Here is a 14,714-nt window from a genome sequence, read left to right on the forward strand (position 1 = left end):
CCAAACAGAAATGCCAACTGGCCCAGCTGGGACTTGAACCGGCGACCTCCTTGCTGTGTGGCGACAGTGCTAACCACTGATCCACCGTGCCATGTTTTTTTTTTTTTTCACAGTTTTTCAATCCCTGAAACATTCCCGGAAATTCAGCTGTATCTAAAATCCGATTAAATGCTGTGTGTAGATGTCGGTGCGGCCAGTTGTGTGAGGCAGGAATTAAATTTCACACAGCGGACACAGGTGTTTGGAAACCACATTGAATTATTCAGTAAAAAAAAGAAGGATTGTTTATTCAGTACGCTTCTGTTCACCTTAAACAATTTGTAATAAATCCCCCCCCCCAAAAAAACACACAACCTGCAATAGATCAAAACAACAATGAAGCTAATATTGTTTTTCATGGCACTGTTGTTGAAGCATAATATCATTTTACCGCTCTCAGCAAAGTATTCATTTCACGCTTATAACCTCGGTCTGTAGTGTTTTAATTGATTGGGCTTGATTAAACGGCTTGTTTCGATTGCAAGTTGCAAGCTGCTAGACAGTAAGCATCATTTCATAGCACACTCAATGAGTTCATGGAAAGGCCAACGGAGAAAGAATGAGACCCGGGTTTTGGTTGAAGAAAAGCTGTTTATCTTTTCCTTATTGTGAAATAATGCTCTCAGGAGAAATAGAAGCCTGCTAGCAAAAAAAATTGCTTGCTCAAACAAATGATTGTTTTATGCTGTTCATACATTGCTTTATATACAAAGTTTGCCTGCAAGTAAGAGGGATTATTAGGGACATATTGATAGTTGCCTCTTTTTAAAATGATCAAGAATGTAGGAAGGTACACCATCTGGATGACTCTGTTCTACAAGGCTCTTCTTTGTTCCCTTCCTTATAGGTCCCGGTGTTCAAGTGAAATATATCATTGTCTGTTCCCCGGGATCAAACTGATATAGGAAAGCAAGCTCTAAGTCATCCCTCATTCTGGAATACTCTTCAGTCTGAACTGAAAAGGTCTGAGCTCATCCCGATTTAATCATTTCGCTCTTTTCTGCATAACAACCAACAACAGTCCATTTCTCAATGTTTTTGTTTTTAACTTATTGTAATGTGGTATAGCTGAATAACTAAACTGTATTTTTTTTGTTAGACACAAGTCTTGTGCTGCAGGCCTCTTGGCCAGGTCACCCTTGTAAATGAGAGCTCTAGGTTTTTTACTTTGTTAAATAAAGAATATATACAGTATAAATCGCAGTGACGCAGTAGGTAGTGCTGTCGTAAAACAGATGCTGGAATAGTTGGCGGTTCATTCCGCTGTGGTGCCTGCTGATAAATAAGAAATGAAAGAATGTGTGGAAACCTGCATTTTTTACACTGAACTAGTGTTCTAGAACTAGAGTTCCACACAATTTATTCATGTTGACCCAACACAAATCATTTAAGTTACCTCAAGAAGTTTGTTGTTTTAACTCATTTTAATTAAGTAGTTTGAACAAGCAGCAAAAGTAATTTTCTGAGTGTATACTGCAAAAAAAAAAATATAAGCAAGTGCTCACGGCGACCCGAGTTCGATTCCGCCTCACAGTGCCAATCCGTCCCTTCTCTCTGCTCCCCATGCTTTCCTGTCAATTCTCTACTGTCCTATCAAATAAAGGTGAAAACCCCTGAAAAATAATTATTAAAAAGGAAAAAAAAAAATATATATATATACATACACATAAATATATATATATATATATATATATATATATATATATATATATATATATATATATATATATATGTGTGTGTGTGTGTGTGAGTAAGTAATGACAACAAAGGTTTTTTATCTGATATTTAAACTTATTTTAATAGGTTAATCATGTTTTTTTATGTTATGTTCATATTTTGAGTCAGTTTGATTGACCTACTAAAAGTTGAGATGACTAGACAAGTTCATTTCATTCCACTTATAAATTTAAGGCAGCACAATATTTTCTTTACAGCGTAGGACAACACTGCAGACATTTTGCATTCAGTGCGTATTGCGCAAAACCATTAAGTATGGCATTTCTACAATATACAAAGTGTATTGTGGGTTGAAGGATCATGTATCAAAGATACCTTTGTTACCATCGTTCACCAGTCCTTCCTGTTTTGGGTGGAATTGTGCAGTTTGTTCTCTGTGAACTTTTGAAGCAAAGGGAACAGGTCATTTTAATACACTGTCTGTCTGTTTATAGAAAAACCAGCTTCCTTTATTTGATCTTATGGAGAGGAGATTTGCACCAGACTCGACTTCCCCATGATGCAGTTCTGCTCTTCTTATCAAACCACAGTTAAACTGAAATAAAACACACTTCCCAGGTCAGTGAAACTAAATGATGAGGTACAAGATGTCAAGAGTCAAAATTATTAGCCCTCCTGTCAAAGGTTTTTTCTTCAAACATTATGTTTAACAGAGCAAGGATTTTTTTCACAGTATTTCCTATAAAAAAAATTCTTCTGGATAAAGTCTTATTTGTTTTATTTCGGCTAGAATTAAAGAAGTTTTTCATTTTTTAAAAAACCATGTTAAGGTCGATAATTTTAGCCCCCTTTAACCAATATTTTATTTTGATTGTCTTGCTAATTAACCTTGCCTAATTAACCTAGTAAAGCCTTTAAATGTCACTTTAAGCTGTATAGAAGTGTCTTGAAAAATATCTAGTCAAATATTATTTACTGTCATCATGGCAAAGATAAAATAAATCAGTTATTAGAAATGAGTAATTAAAATGTTTTATGTTAATAAAATCTGCTCTCCGTTAAGCAGAAATTGGGGGAAAATAAACAGGGGGGGCTAATAATTCAGGAGGGCTAATAGTGCAGACTTCAACTGTATGTTTGTTTATCGTGTAAATTCTTCATGCATGCATGCGCTCCAGTTCCCTGCATTAGTTTGCATGCACATGATTGCTTTGCACTTTACGTGGGTGTATTTAATTGCATCTAGTGCCTATATCAGAACAAACAAATCAAACTGATTGCATTTTCTGGGGTTTTTATTTTATTTATTTATTTATTTATTTATTTATTTATTTATTTATTTATTTATTTATTTATTTATTTATTCATTCATTTAAAATTGGTTAGATCAATATTATTAGCTCCTTAATATATTTTACTTAGTTTGGCTTTGGGGGAAAAGTAAAAAAAAAAAAACTTTAATTAATTAATTAATTTATTTATTTATTTATAAATTAAATAAATTAATAAATTAATCAATTTAATTATTTCTTTCTTTCTTTGTTTGTTTATTTATTTATAATTGGTTAGATCAATATTATTATCCCCTTAATCATTTTAATTTAGTTTGGCTGGGGAAAAAAAACATAAATAAATACATAAAATTCTTTCTTTTATATTATTATATTAAATAATTTTATATTATTAGCCCTTCAATAATTCTTAATTATTTACAGAACAAACAATTGACCAATGACTTATTAAATTATTTAACATATTAAGCCTTTAAGGCGTGCCAGTTTAAGTTTAATACTAGTGTCGTACAAAACAAGACTAAGACATAAGGATAAATTAGTTAGTAAAAATTTGTTATTAAAACTAATATTTTCAAATGTGTTTTTACCTTAAAAAAAAATATATATATATATATACATACATACACACACACACATACACATACAAATACATACATAGACACAAACCAAACATAGTGCTTTAACATTGTGCACATCTAAACAAAGACAAAAATTTTTGTGGAATAACACTTATTTTCAGTTACAACAAATGACAATTTAATCATTATATTTATGAACAAAAAAACTTTAATGACGATTTTAGAAATGCATGCAGAGAATAAATCAAATATTAACATTTCACTTATACTTTAGACCTTTAAACACCTAATAAAATCAGTAGTAGTTTCAGAGAAACTTTGAAGTCGTCCTTTTTTAATTAATATTTACATTATCATTCAAAGGTTTGGTGTTATCTTCAGAAAATGCTATTTTATTTGAATAAAAGAAAAGAAAAGAAAAATGTGAAATATTTACAACTTAAATAACTATTCCAACCAATTGCTATTTAATTTTAATTTTGTATTGGCATTTTCATATATTCATTTTATTTTAATTACAGCTTCATTACTTATTACAGTCTTATGATGTCCTCTCTATATTTGTCATCATATAAAATACAGACTACACTTTTTTTGTTGTTTTTAAAGGTCCTCTGTGGGTTCTCATGGGCAGCTGTGGCAGTTCTCTGTTCCTTTAATCACTAACTCACGAACAAAGCATCTTTTAAGCTATGAAAACAGCCTTCAACCAAGTCTACAAACAGACAAAACAAAGCCCTCTCTGTTCATTAAAGAGACTAGTTAGGTGTATTCAGGTCATACGTAGGCCCACTTCAGTGACCTCATAAAAGTAATTACAGCACAAACATCATTACTTTAATAGCCGAATATAATCATCCTTGATCACTACCTTCTTCATTGGGAACAAAAGTCGACCAGTAAAAATAAAAATCTAAGTGCAAAGGTTTAGTGTAGACTAACAAGGAAGGGTAGAATTGCCTGTTCCTCATAGAAATTTAAAACAATGCCAGAGCGGATGTCTAAATCGAAAATGAAAATGTAACTTGTTAATAAAATGTTAATAATGTGAAAATGTGATGTCAAGGCATCAACGATACTCCAAAAGTTGTTGCACCTTCCAAGATCAAACATGTTAAACTTTGACCCCTTTGACCAATGAGCCTTCATATGGTTAAAGCAATGGTTCTCAAAGTGGGGGTGGGGACCCCCCCGAGGGGTCGCGGGACAATGAAGGGGGGTCGCCTGGTGGTTTCCAAAAATCTATTTATTTTTATTAAACCATAAGAATTACCATATTTTATCCATGACCTTCTGAAGAGAAAAAAATAGTCGTTTATACCATATATAGTTACTATAGTAGCTTATAGTTACTACTTCTATTAGATTGCAACCCCTGGGGTAATTGCATTGTATTAAAGACACAGCAATAGCGTCAGATGCAGCAGATTTCATAACACCTGGTTAAACTTTGTGGCCCATTTACAGCTCTCATACATAAAAAAAATAAAATAAAAGAAGAATAGACTTGGGTCCATTGGTGTGTGTGTGCCATTGCATGCTAGGTTTCTGTATTTATAACCAACTCAGAGGATATTGGGGGTCACGAGTCACTGGAATTGTCATTTTGGGATTCGCGGCCTGAAAAGTTTGGGAACCCCTGGGTTAAGGGACTGATTAAGGCAGTTTAATCAGTTTGCGCCGCATCAAAACATTCTCCACCAATCAGATTGGCACTTTTGTTCACGTGCAAGGAGCTGCTGAAGTTACAGTAAACAGCACTTGGAGGCGCTCAAGTGCAAAACTATCAAAGAGAGCACACATTGAAGAAGATGCCCAGAAGCGATATGAACCATAGATATATACACTAGATATCGCATAGGGACCCTCAGCATGCGTCAATAGCGCCGCCACATTGGTACAGTGCTCCCAGGACAAGTGTCATTCAACCGCACTAGTCAAGACAGTGTTATTACGTGAAGATGCGGGACTTTAGCGCTGTCTACGGCTGTAGTAACGGGCAAACAAAGAAAACAAAGCATAAAGGCAGAACATTTCATAGGTAATATTAAGTTTTTTTTCTGTTTTTGAATGTTCTGAACTTTTGTGCTAATCAGGTAACGTTATTGATGATAACAGTCACTTACTGCATTCACCATACGACAAAGCAGCTCCAACTCGCACTAAACACTCGGCTTATGCTAGTTTTGTTGAATAAAATCAGCAAACAATGCAAAAGAAATATGACAACGAGATGCTGCGGTGCCAGAAACTTGTATTATTGTCGGCTAACGTTAGTGAAAGAGTCGTTCGGGGGATTCCTTCGCAAACGAATCGCTCCCTCCGTCAGTATGAGAAGTGAAAGCAGGAGAGGAGCTGTATATTATATATTATATTATATTAAATTTAACAGGGAGGGTGAATAGTACATTTCCGTACACACAAACACAAGCTTTTTGTCAGGAATGCCCATGTGGTCACTGATCCATCAATGTAGAAAAGTGATGTAAAATTATAATTTTCGTAATTAGAAAAAAAATTACACACTAACATCCAGGAAAACTCCTGATCATAGATATATGTGTATATGTGTATATCTCTGGCTTTGGATGGCCACAGTCCTCCACTGTACCTTGGTCCCGCATTCATTTCAAAGGAGCGCTACCCTGTAGCAAGATGGCGGCGCTATTGACGCATTCCGTCCAATAGACAACAATAGGCCAGGCGACATCTAGTGTATATATCTATGGATATGAACGTGGAGCTGCTTATTGCACTGGTAATCAATAATCATTTCTTCATCGCTAGAGCTGCTACTTGAAACATCCATGCTTGTTCGAGTCACCAGTAACACCAGAAGCTTTAAAAAAAAAAAAAAAAAGCATGTCAACTTTCTTCTTCTTCCTCTATGTTATAAGCAGGTGTCAGAAGCTTAAAGTTGTGTAGCGCCATCTAACGTCAAGGAGTGATTTGGCGTACTCCTCTGCTCAGTGAAAATCGATTAGGTTTGAATCTGGAAAAGTGTCTTAAAAAATGCTGATGATAAACGCAAAACGAAAAGCGTCCCGGTGTGTACGAGCCTTAGGCTTCAAGTTTAAAACTACATGACAGTGAAGAGAATTGGTATTGTTTTAAATAACACTACTGATGGTGTGGAAACGTATTTTTAACCTGGGTTGCCATTAAATAAAAAAAGAAAAGAAATGAATAAAGTAAGCCACAACCTAAAAAACGACTGATTTTATGTTTGTTTGTTTTTAATATTTACAAAAATATCATTTAAAACCATTTAAAAAGCAGAATTTGGTGGAATAAGCCTTATTTTCAACGACAATTTATTTTATGTTTAATATTCTGGCACATTTTTGTTTTAAATTTTCTCTTTAGCAATATTAGCCTGTCTAGGAGGTTGATTGGTGAATCACAGCTGAGTATTGAATCCCTGTACAGTAGGCAGCTTTTACAGATTGCCCAGAACATTAGTAGCTGTAGCTCTCATCCTCTGTCTGAGGAGTTTAACCTACTCCGTTCGGGTCAACGATTGAGATACTTTTTAGTAGGACACAACATGACAGCAATAAAAAATATATATCTTTAGCAATATTAGCCTACAGGTTTGAAGCGACGTGACTGTGAACAGAATTGTTATTGTTTTTAATAACCCTACTGGTTGCCTGAAAACAGTTGTGTAACCTGCCTTGCTGAAAAATTAAAATAAAATGAGCCACGACCTAAAATCTTCTCACATTGGCAGAAGCGCTAGCATTAGCGCAGATGTACACCTGTGCCTAATGGATCAAATTAGCGGATTGTCACAAATCTTTCCTCGCCTCGCTAGCATACATCTCGCACGCTCTGCAATTTCCGCTACATTTGGGAAGCCGCTTAATTAAAGTTCATTATGACATGCTAACGCTAGGAACAAATCCTGTGATGAAAAACTACGGCAATTCCGGAGTGAGCACGACGCTTCTAATTTCCCGCCTAATTGCTGCAAATGTCTAACAGCGATTTGGGCAATTATGAGGTACATTTCGAACAAAAGCAAACAGGGTGGAGGTAATACCGCTAATAACAGGAATTGGCTTGGTGAGGTTGTGATGAACTTAAATTGAGGGGATTGTGGAGCCGAGGGAACAGCTGGCTGGCGTGAAAACTCGCTGCTTTAATATGACTGTATGGCACTGTTCATTTATCACAATGAAAAACACTGTTGGAGAGTGCAACACATGCCCACCACGTTCAGAGAGAATGCACTACGCTAATACATGCTTCGGCTTTTTGCAGCCAGCTGGACGCTTAGCACTGTCTTGCTAGCTTAATTCATTTACCAGTCCTCACAGAGATGCACCAATGTTGACTTCTCTTTTAATGGCTCTTTTGAACTGTTTGGATGGCGTAAAGTGAAAATTATTAAATTGAGATTTTTAGTGTACGAGAAAATCATTCTCTCTTTTTTCCAGTTTTTGATCATTTAAAATGCAGATCATTGAAACAGCCATATTGACAGTCAGATTAGCGGTCTGTCAGTGCGATTGTTCATCTTTTCATCCCTATGATGGGTCAGGCATAATCAAGGCAGTTATAGGATGGGTCAGTGGTCACCATCAAAACAATTAAGCTTCGATTAAAGAATCACATCCGTGAAGAAAGAATGAAGAAAAAAAGATCCGCTTGAGATCCAAATCGCACTGTTGAAGAATTTGCTGATCATTACTTATCTGTCTATATGTTCTTCAGTCTATCTATCTATCTATCTATCTATCTATCTATCTATCTATCTATCTATCTATCTATCTATCTATCTATCTATCTATCTATCTATCTATCTATCTATCTATCTATCTATCTATCTATCTATCTATCACTAATTTCAATCCATGTCCTTCCATTTATCCATTTATCCATCCATCCATCCATCCATCCGTCCGTCCGTCCGTCTGTCTGTCTATCCAACCATCCATTATTCAGTTCTTTTATCTATCCATCCTTCTATCTTTCTATCATCTATCTATCTATCTATCTATCTATCTATCTATCTGTCTGTCTGTCTGTCTGTCTGTCTGTCTGTCTGTCTATCTATCTATCTATCTATCTATCTATTTTTCAGTTCATCCATTATTCAGTCTATCTGTCCATCTATTCTTCAGTCCATCCATCCATCCATCCATCCATCCATCCATCCATCTATCTATCTATCTATCTATCTATCTATCTATCTATCTATCTATCTATCTATCTATCTATCTATCTATCTATCTATCTGTCTGTCTGTCTGTCTGTCTGTCTGTCTGTCTGTCTGTCTGTCTGTCTGTCTGTCTGTCTATCTATCTATCATCTATCTGTCTGTCTGTCTGTCTGTCTGTCTGTCTGTCTGTCTGTCTATCTATCTATCTATCTATCTATCTATTTTTCAGTTCATCCATTATTCAGTCCATCTGTCCATCTATTCTTCAGTCCATCCATCCATCTATCCATTCTTCAGGCCATCCACCCATCCATCCATTCTTCAGGATGTCCATCCATCTATCCATCCCTATCTACTTGTGTTATTTATTGGCTAATTTGCATGAATTTGTTCAATCTGTTTTATAAATTTTAAAGCGATTTGCTCATTCCCTAATGACGGTTAGGTTTAGGGGTGGAGTTTGGTGCCACGCCTCCTTTTAAAAATCCTACATTTTCATATGACTGAATAGTTACATTTCCTCGTGAGATCGGGCTGTGTAACCCTCTGCTGGTAATCAGGTTTAACAGAGCCCTGAGTCTCATCATATTACTGTGTTCACATTCTTTTTTTCTTAGGGCTGCCCGAACCCTGCAACAATTTCACTGAGAGGAGTTTAACAGTCTTCAGCCATTCTCTGTCTGACCTCAGAGTCATAGGTGGTCAAAGAAAAACAACAATAACAAAAGCAAACAGAAACACTGGCTGAGCAGAATATTCTTTCGTTACACTCCATATTTTCCAAATCATGAATTAAACAATAGTTACTCGGGTATTCCTTGCAAGGAATTTAATTTTTTTTTTTTTTTTTTTTTTTTTTGCTTTTACACTGTAAAAAGTAATTAGTTGCTTTACTTAAAGGTATAGTTAACCCCACCCCCCCCACCCCCCAAAAAAGAAAAAAACAATTCTGCCCTTATTTACTTACCCTTTACTTGTTTAAAACACATTTGAGTTTCTTTCTTCTGTTGACCACCTATAATAAGATAATTTGAAGAATGATGTGTTTTTACTCATTGACTTCCATGGTATTTTTTAAATGAAAGTTAATTGGTACCATAACCTAACATTTTTCTAAATATCTTATTTTCTGTTCAACTGAGGAAAGGAACTAAAGGTTTAAACCCACATGATGAAGAGTAAATGGAGGTAATTTTTATTTTTGGTTGAGTTGACATAAAAGCGACTAGTTGACTTTACACTGTTAAAAAATGCTGGGTGCCATCAAATTCCCAACACAAATCTATTAAGCTAGCTTAACTGTTTTTACAAATTTAAGTGAACTGAACATAAAGCAATTACAAAACGTAGCCCTATAAACATTTCTGGAAATCGTGAAGTATGTAGCTAGAAGTACATATGGTTTCATTTAGTATTTTTAAATAACCACTATGGGGCGGTATGGCGCCATTCCAATTCGCGCTAACCAGCTGACCTCTGTTTGGACGGCTTTCCTGCTGTTTCCAGTTTGTCCTGTTAGCTCGGCATGTAAGTCCTGGCACATATTTGACGGTCTTCAGAAATGTATATAGAGGTGCGTTTTCAGAATGAGCCTAGGTTGAGCAATTAAGTTGTCCCAAAAACAAACTCAAGAATTGTGCCGATTTAGCTCAATTTAAATATATATTTTTAAGTGTAGCTAAAAAAACGGAGTAAACCCATTGTAATTTGGAACTGTCAAGTTGACTGCCCATAGTTAAATTACCTAATAATTTAAAGACAACACGGTTACTCTCTTTAAGTATAGCATTTTTTACAGTGTAATATTATTACTGATTTGCACAAATATCAACAGATGGACTCTCGCAAAGAATAAAAAAAAGACTTATTATTGATGAGGCTAAGCTATTTAAACCACGAAAACGTGTTCACACACACAAATCCCTCAGCCTTCAGACACATCAAAAGAAAAGTTGTATTGACAGAGATTATGAGACCGACGTGCTCCTTCTTTGTTTCAACAGTCGGATCGCATCCCTGATCTAGGAGCCGCTGGCGTGACACGAACTCTAGCCTCGGTCTTTGAAGTGCTGCTTCAGAAATGACCCCGAATGTGCTGAGCGTTCAAAGCAATGGTATGGAAGATTTCGCTTGACTTCTATAGTGAAAGGAAGAAAAGTAGCATGAGGGTCTTGGGAGAAACCGGAAGGAAAGAGGGGTAAGAAAAGCTTCAAAGAACGAGAGAGTCTTTATGAAAGGATAGAGGAAAAGTGTGAGGCCGGCTTTAAGTGAATGTTGCTCAATTGTCTCTAGATAAAAGAAGCTAGGTGAGGCTTTAACCTGCGTATTCTTTTCAATTGTTGTGTTCAGATTAGTTCCACTGTTACCACTTATGACGCATATTGCAAGTATTTTGAGGTGCATTATGAAAACAAATTCATTCAGCTGGGATGAGCTTTGAGAGGAATTGGTATAATTGCATGGATGTTGTGCAGGAAGAAAATTAAGCCCAACGATTGTTGCTTTGCCATGTAGTGCATCTAGACATTTAGTAAATATACTTGATCATTTATTTATAATAATCAAAATCATAATAATCAGCAGATTTAAGCTAAGAAAATTATGTAAACCTTCAATTGGTTAAATAAAACAAAAGTTCTGTGCATTCGAGTTTATAAAAAATAATAAAACAATACATGTATTTTTGGTGGCTCGGTGGTTAGCACTCTCGCCTCACAGTAAAAAGGTTGCAGGTTCGAGTCCTGGCTGGGTCAGTTGGCATTTCTGTGTCCAGAAGACAAGCGATGTAGGTGAATTGAATACGCTAAATTGGCCATAGTGTATTATTAGTTATTTCCGTTTTTTGGAATAAGATTGCAGAAGAATGGTTTGATTAGAATGTACAGTTTTTTACCATCATGCTGATCACTTTTTAGTCACTCGGAAGAACTACAGTTCAAACCGCTGTGGTTAAAACCCATTCCTAAACTACCAAGCAAAAATGTTAATTTAGATCCCTGTTAAGTAAAGTGTTTACCGTTAAGCACTTTAACAGTTAAGAGGTTAAGATTTCTTTATTTTTTATTTAAGGCACCACAACAGCTATTACAATCAATATTGATATAATAAATATATTTTATTTGAATATCTTGTATTTTTTACATTACATTTATGATAATAATAAAAAAATCATTTATTTGCATAACTTCACAATTTATTCTCCTTTTTCCCCTATAATCTTGTTTAATTTTTTATTTTGCCTCATGCACTTTATTATATACATTGGCAATGTCTTTACTTTGGAAGGAAATATCTGATTTATTTATTTAGTTTTCCATCATTTTTGTGCTAAAGAAGTTACATTATGATTAATTTCTCTCACATTTAATAGAATACATTTATAAAACAATCAGTTTTTCCCTAAATCCCCTAAATTGAGCTGTATTTCCATGACTTGTATGATGGTGGAAGTACCAAAATGGCAAGAGACGAAGCGATTTTCCTTAAAGGGACTTTAAATACAATCAAAGTATGTGTGCAAATCTCATTACACTCAAAGAGAAGGCAAAATAACTTCCTTTTAGGTTTGTTCTGCCTCACGAAATAGTAGAAAGCAAAATAAAAGCGGCCTAGATGGGTTCATTCGGATCTATTATATGAAATAATCTCTTTATCATAAAGCAAGAATAATTCTGGGCAGAAATAACCTTTCCTTCCGTCTCTGTTTGAAGTGTTTTTCCAAACCGCAGCAAAGACAAAGTAGCTCATTTTCTCAGGCAGGGAAAGTCTGTCTTGCCCTCTGTATCCCGTTCCCCAACAACAGATCAATTAGAATTGAGTTGCAGTAAGCGGGATGTATTGATCTATGATCATAATTTCCATAAATGCCATGAGTCCAGAGGCACAATTGATCCAGGCCAGACTCGAGCCATTTTGTCTATATATGAGCATTATTTGCATTCGAATGGGAGTCACCATAAGCTGGACAAACAGTCTGGCATTAAGATTGTGGGAACTTATAGTGCTTTAAAACATTTTATGTATATATTCATAGTGATTGTGCTACATTTCATTAGTGTTAAACCTGTTGGAAGAGTACCAAAAAACAACTGTTAGTTCTGACTTTGGTTACAGCAGACAGAGGATTATTAGTGCTGTTTTTTCACCTCCTACTGTTTTTACTGCACAACTCCCATTGAAAATGATCGATAACCCTTCGGATGCAATGATGTATTTTCAGCTTACATTATTGTGAGAGAATGCACTGAAATGTCAAGATCTTTTGGAAGTGATGTTGTTGAAATGTCACCAGGGGGTTCAATAAAATGATAACTTTTCTTATATTCTGGTTTTAGAGCTCATGACCAATTTTGCCAAATGAAAGAAAATATTCAAAAAATTCTGTAATATATATATATATATATATATATATATATATATATATATATATATATATATATATATATATATATATATAATTCTTATAAATAATAAAAAATATATGTATTTATTTATTACTTTCAAAAACACCTCACGGTGTATATATAATAAGGGGGGCTAATAAATCTGACTTCAACTGTATATATATAAATACCCAGAGATGGGTTGCAGCTGGAAGGAAATCTACTGCGTATAACATATGCTGGATAAGTTGGCGGTTCATTCCACTGGGGCGACCCCAGATTAATAAAGGGGCTAAGCCGAATGAATATATATATATATATATATATATATATATATATATATATATATATATATATATATATATATATATATATATATATATATATATATATATATATTTATTTATTTCTTTTTATATATATATATATATATATATATATATAAAGAGATATTATATTTTTTTATATTTTTTATATTATGTTTTAATATATATTATATTGGCCCCTTTAAGCTATATATTTTTTTCGATAGAGAACAAACTATTATGTTTAGAAATGTGTTGAAAAAATCTTCTCTCCCTTAAACAGAAATTGGGGAAAAAATAAACAGGGGGGCTAAAAATCCAGGTGGGCTAATAATTCTGACTTCACACTATATATATACTGTTCACATTAATACAACCTATTTTAACCAATTTTTAACAACTGAGTTTAATAGTGAAATTGTGTTTAACTAAAAAATAAAACTACAGTACCCATGATGATTTGCAAAAAAATCCACCAATCAATGAAACACAATAGGCGTGCCAAAATAAGTCTTTACTGTAGCTGTATAATTGTTTTTAAACTCTCAAAACATATAATAATGCAATACACCTAAAATATATTGTTTTTATAGACACAATTGTTAACTTTAAAACTACTATTTGTATATATTCTCTGTGAATTTAATTGGTTGTGATTTACAATGCTTTGTGCAATTGCAAACTGCTTGAAACTGGTGGAAGTGAAAGGGTTTTTAGAGATGAATGTTTTAGATGGAAAGTCAACCATAACCACACACACACACACACACACACACACACACACACACACACACACACACACACACACACATTATAAAAACATTATTATAAACACTCTTCACTCTTGTTGTGCTGATTAATATTAATCGTGACCCTGTTTCCACATCTACAAAGGAAATCAATAAATGTACAGTTTCGCACAGCGCTGGTGTGTGAAAACACAAGCCCAAAAGGTCAGCAGCCAGTCACTCCACGGCCGGGTAGCTAAAATCTCACTTCAAGGCTTCAGAGCAAACAGAACATTATTGTCAGAGATCAGTCTTTTTACAGCTCTGGAGGGAACTGTGGGATTGAACCTGAAAGGCATCTGTTTGACTTAAGCTACACAGTGCCACCTACAGATATAAAGAAATTTATACACACATGCACAAACACACCTTTATTTGTGTTACTGTGAGGACATTCCATAAGTTTCCATTGTTTTTATACTATAAAGACTGTATTTTTATTCCCCTACCCCTTGCTGATTTACTTACTGAAAAAATCTCATG

The 14,714-nt window shown here is 34.6% G+C and overlaps 1 long non-coding RNA gene across 3 annotated transcripts in view; it reads left to right on the forward strand.

The window, feature by feature from the left end:
• The window catches only part of LOC137494837 (uncharacterized), a 37,941-nt gene that overhangs the window by 10,039 nt on the left and 13,188 nt on the right, over window positions 1-14,714 (forward strand). Inside the window, exons 2-4 of one of the 3 annotated variants that reach the window (XR_012405408.1) lie at window positions 887-1,002; window positions 2,211-2,334; window positions 10,760-13,140. This is a non-coding gene — a long non-coding RNA (uncharacterized lncRNA). Of the gene's footprint in view, window positions 1-886; window positions 1,003-2,210; window positions 2,335-10,759; window positions 13,141-14,714 lie in introns of those variants that run through there. The other 2 variants (XR_012405409.1, XR_011014785.2) reach the window with 2 other exon arrangements.

Source organism: Danio rerio, chromosome 1 (genome assembly GCF_049306965.1).
Source record: "Danio rerio strain Tuebingen ecotype United States chromosome 1, GRCz12tu, whole genome shotgun sequence".
Classification (NCBI taxonomy): Eukaryota; Metazoa; Chordata; class Actinopteri; order Cypriniformes; family Danionidae; genus Danio; species Danio rerio.